General features: G+C 43.5%; 1 pseudogene; it reads left to right on the top strand.

Moving 5' to 3' along the window:
* The window catches only part of LOC102828293, a 36,016-nt pseudogene extending 30,974 nt beyond the window's left edge, over window positions 1-5,042 (top strand).
* Window positions 5,043-5,607: the final 565 nt, after the last annotated feature.

Genomic DNA, 5,607 nt, shown 5'->3' with positions numbered 1-5,607 from the left:
CTTCCAAACAATGAAGTCGGAGACGCTGACTACTCTGAATGTTAGCCACTGCCAACCCTATTACCAGCAGTGAGACATTGTCAGATTCAATGCTGGAAAATGAAGTCAGTACGAACAGCAGCAGAATATTGCACACAGTGGCAGCAGCAATGTCATCAAACGTAGCAATGATTGTGATGATAGCGCAGGACTGGACAGTGTTTCGTTCTGTTGTACATAGGGTGGCTGTGAGTCAGAACTGATTCAGTGGAATCTAACAACAACAAAAACAACATCAACACACTAACTGGTTTTCTTTGCAGGCATAGGGATATTATCCTACCATGGACAGCATTGTACTTCAGTGTACATCTTGAGATGCTCTTTTTCATTATGAATGTGATGTAATTCCCCTTCAATTTGACATTCCTGGCACAATAACTCATATGATTTTTCTTTTCCAAATGGGCAATACCAGTCCATTTCAGCTCACTAATACTGAAGGTATCGATCTTTATGCATTCAATTCCATATTCGACAAATTACAATTTTCCTAGATTCATGCTTTGTGCATTTCACATTCAAGATATTAATGGATGGGTGTAGATGTTTATTCTCATTTTTCATTGTGCCCCATCAGCAATTGAAGGTCCTTAATGCTTAACTCCCTCCATAGCATTAGGGTCAACTCTACTTTGAGGAGGTTGCTGTTCCCTATTCATATTTTGAATACCTTGCAACCTAAGCAGCTATCATTAACCCAAATACTCTGGAATTTCTACAAATATCCATAAGAAAAGCACTGGACTGCTAATTGCAAGTTAAGCAGTTCAAACCTTGAGCTGTTCAAACCTAGTCACGACTTGGGAGAAAGATAAGGCTTTATACTCTCCAAAAGTTTACAGCATAGGAAACCCTATACATGATCACTATGAGTCAGAATAAACTTGATGGCAGTAAAATGAGGTTAAAAATGAAACCCAGATTGTTATGAAATGATATTTTCTAATCACTGAAGGAAAATCATTATAAACTAAGAGTTCAATACACAGAAATAGATGCTTCAGAAAAACAGAATACAATAAAATGAAGATAATTTCAGACAAGCAAACACTAAAGCAATTTGTTATCACAAACACCATACTAAATGTAATACTTAAAGATGATCAGGGAGAACAAAATTAACCCAGATAGTAGCATAGGAATTCAAAAAATAGATGAAAATCAATAAAGCAGCTAAGGTGTTTATAAATACAAATGGATATTGACTGTTAAATACAATTAAGGTCTGTTTTAAATGCATATAGACTTAAAATATAAATTATTTTAATAAAATAATCTTGAGGAGGAAAAATGGAATTGAAGTGTTTTCAAGCATTCAAGTACTGTCCTGTAATGGGTAAAAATACAAATTCAATTTTTATAAACTATTTAAGATTCATGTCATAATTTCAAAGAAAACTACTAACATAAAAATCAAATTAGCTCTCTAATCCTCCACCACAAATCCTCTAGCCAAACTAAGCTGTCTTCAGTTTTCCAAATGTACCAGATGGTGTCCTGTGTGGGATTTTACCCAGGCTTGTTCCACTGATGCTCTTTACAGGTGGAGGATGCGTTGTCCTATCTTGACCAGGTGAAGCTGCAATTTGGTCTATAATGATTCCCTCGACATCATGAAGGAATTTAAATCTCAGAGCATTGACACTCCGGGAGTGATCAGTCGGGTGTCTCAGCTATTCAAAGGCCATCCTGACCTGATCATGGGCTTCAACACGCTCTTGCCGCCTGGCTATAAAATTGAGGTGCAAAATAATGACATGGTGAATGTCACAACTCCTGGCCGGTTCATCAGATCCCAACCCAAGACATCCAGCCTCAGCCTCAGCCACCATCCCAACATCCTTTCCAGCCTTCAGCCCAGTCAGCTCCAGCTCCTGCTCAGCCTGCTCCTCAGCCCCCACCTGCAAAAGTCAGCAAGCCTTTCCAACTACAGGCACATACTCCAGCCAGTCAGCAGACTCCCCCAACTCCCACCATATGCAATGCCGTGTTCTCCACCAGTCCAACCTCACACACTAGTGACAATCTCGTTGGGAATGGCCCCATCCTTGCAGAACAATCAGCCTGTGGAGTTTAATTATGCTATCAACTATGTTAATATGATCAAGAACAGATTCCAGGGTCAAACAGATATCTATAAAGCATTTCTGGAGATTTTGCACACATATCAGAAAGAGCAGCGAAATGCCAAGGAAGCTTAAGGAAACTACACTACAGCATTGACTGAGCAGGAGATGTATGCCCAGGTAGCTCGTCTCTTTAAAAATCAGAAAGATCTGCTATTAGAGTTTGGACAGTTCCTACCAGATGCAAACAGCTCCATGCTTTTAAGCAAAACAACTGCTGAGAAGGTTGACTCTGTGAGAAATGACCATGGAGGCACTGTGAAGAAGCTCCAACTGAGCAACAAGCTGCAGAGGCCCAGCCAGAACAGCTGCCAGATCCGCCGGCACTCGGGAACAGGAACTACCGCTCTGGTTAAAAAGAAACCCAAATTGCTCAATCTGAAGGACTCCTCTATTGCAGACGCCAGAAAGCATGGAGTAGGAACTGAATCTTTATTTTTTGATAGGTCTGGAAGGCTCTGCAGAGTGCAGAGGCATATGAAAACTACCTGCGCGGTCTTGTTATCTTTAACCAGGTGGTGATCTCTCGGGCTGAACTGGTACAGCTAGTCTCTCCCTTCCTTGGAAAATTCCCGAAACTGTTTAATTGTTTTAAAATTTTTGGGGACTATAAGGAGTCTGTACATCTGGAAACCTTTCCAAAGGAACGAGCCACAGAGGGCATTGCCATGGAGATAGATTATATCTCCTGTAAATGGTTGGGCTCCAGCTATCGAGCCCTACCAAAGAGTTACCAGCAAGCCAAGTGTACAGGACGCACCCCTCTCTGTAAAGAGGTTTTAAATGATACTTGGGTATCCTTCCCTTCATGGTCTGAAGACTCCACCTTTGTTAGTTCCAAGAAGACACAGTATGAGGAACCTATCTATCGGTGTGAAGATGAACGCTTTGAGCTTTATGTAGTTTTAGAGACCAATCTGGCAACCATCCAGGTTTTGGAATCAATACAGAAGAAACTTTCCTGCTTGTCTGCTAAGGAACAAGCCAAATTTCGCCTGGACAACACCCTTGGTGGCACATCAGAAGTCATCCATCGAAAAACACTCCCAAGGATATATGCTGACAAAGCAGCTGACATCATTGATGGCCTGAAAAGAACCCCTCCATTGCTGTCCCAATTGTTCTTAAAAGGTTGAAGATGAAGGAGGAAGAATGGCAAGAAGCTCAGAGAGGGTTTAACAAAATGAGAAACAAATGAGAAAGAACAAAATGAGAAGCACTATTTGAAGTCTCTGGACCATCAGGGTATCAACTTTAAACAGAATGACACAAAAGTCCTGAGGTCTAAGAGCTTACTCAATGAGATTGAGAGTCTTTATGATGAGAGGCAAGAACAAGCTACGGAAGAGAATGCTGGAGTACCAGTTGGTCCACACCTCTCGCTTGTCTATGAAGATAAACAGATACTGGAAGATGCTGCTGCTTTGATTATCCACCATGTGAAGAGGCAGACGGGCATTCAGAAAGAGGACAAGTATAAAATCAAGCAAATCATGCATCATTTCATTCCAGATCTGCTCTTTGCTCAAAGAGCTGATCTTTCAGATGTGGAGGAAGAGGAGGAAGAAGAAATGGATGTCGATGAAGCCACAGGAGTGGCTAAGAAGCACAGTGGTGTTTGTTGGGGGCAACCCCCTGAAATCCAAGCTACTTTTTAGTAACACAGCAGCTCAAAAGTTAAAAGGGATGGATGAAGTATACAACCTCTTCTATGTCAATAACAACTGGTATACTTCTATATGACTACACCAGATTCTCTGCTTGAGGTTGATGCAAATGTGTTCCCAAGCTGAACGGCAAATTGAAGAAGAAAACCGGGAGAGAGTATGGGAGCATGATATGCCAGGCGTACAACGAGACAAGAGTGACAGCCCTGCCATCCAACTTCATCTCAAAGAACCTATGGATGTTGAGGTAGAAGATTATTACCCAGCTTTCCTGGACATGGTGCGGAGCCTGCTGGATGGCAACATAGACTCATCACAGTACGAGGGTTCGTTGAGAGAGATGTTCACCATTCATGCCTACATTGCCTTTACTATGGACAAACTGATTCAGAGCATTGTCAGACAGCTGCAGCACATTGTGAGTGATGAGATCTGTGTGCAGGTGACTGACCTTTACCTGTCAGAAAACAATAACGTGGCCACTGGAGGTATGCTGAGCACGCAGATGTCGAGGAACCTCCTTGAGTCAATGTATCAGAGGAAGGCCGAGCAGCTCATGTTAGATAAGAATTGCTTTAAGCTTATGTTCATTCAGAGCCAAGACAAGGTCCAGCTGACCATTGAGCTTCTGGACACGGAAGAGGAGAACTTCGATGACCCTGTGGAAGCAGAGCGCTGGTCAGACTATGTTGAGTGTTACATGAATTCCGATACTACCTCTCCTGAGCTCCGTGAACATCTGGCACAGAAACCAGTGTTTCTTCCAAGGAATCTGCAGCGCATTCGAAATTGTCAGCGTGGTCGAGAACAGCAAGAAAAAGAAGGGAAGAAAGGGCCCAGTAAGAAGCCCATGGAGATCATTGATAACCTGGATAAGCTGGAGTGTCGGTTCAAATAGAATTCCTATAAGATGGTCTATGTGATCAAGTCGGAGGAGTACATGTATCGGAGGACCGCCTTGCTCCGTGCCCATCAGTCCCATGAGCGGGTAAGCAAGAGGCTACCTCAGAGGTTCCAGGCCTGGGTAGACAAATGGACCAAGGAGCACGTATCCCGTGAAATGGCTGCAGAGACCAGCAAGTGGCTCATGGGTGAGGGGCTGGAGGGCCTGGTGCCCTGTACCACCACCTGTGACACAGAGACCCTGCATTTTGTGAACATTAACAAGTACCGTGTCAAATATGACACAGTATTCAAAGCCCCATAACTGCAAAGCCAGAGCAGATAACTTGAGAGGGGAGTATGTGTGGGCATGTGTACTCATGCACACTGCAGAAACAAGGAAGATGCCTTTCAAGCCTCACTGGGCCTCTCTGGGACATGGCCACCTGATCTGTGTGTGGCTGATGCAACCTGGTACCAAGTGGGCTACATATAAGGAACATGGATACTTTACAAAGCCAGAGCTGGAACTTTTCCTAAGGGGTTTTGGCCACCTGCCTGCCCTGGAGGGGAAGGATGTCCATGCAAGCACAAAGACATGTTGCTTGCTTACACACGCCAGCAGAGTTAAGACTGGAGTCTCCTGTGGCCTGACCTTAGTGAGAGAACCAGGAATTGAATGGGAGTGCATTTACAAAACAGACTGCTCAGAAGGACTTAAAGCTCAGATGGATTGTAACTGTGATGGTCACTGCTCCATCCCTTTCCCCCTAAAAGGAAGACAAAACTGGATTTTTTATTTTATTTTATTTTCCCCCCTGGTCACTCAAATCTAGATCACCCCCCCGCCCCCCAATTAGCTTTCATCTGGGACCTGCAGTTTGGCTTTG

This window comes from Chrysochloris asiatica, unplaced genomic scaffold, assembly GCF_000296735.1.
Source record: "Chrysochloris asiatica unplaced genomic scaffold, ChrAsi1.0 scaffold00089, whole genome shotgun sequence".
In the NCBI taxonomy this organism is placed as follows: domain Eukaryota; kingdom Metazoa; phylum Chordata; class Mammalia; order Afrosoricida; family Chrysochloridae; genus Chrysochloris; species Chrysochloris asiatica.
This window is presented reverse-complemented; position numbering and strand designations above follow the sequence as displayed.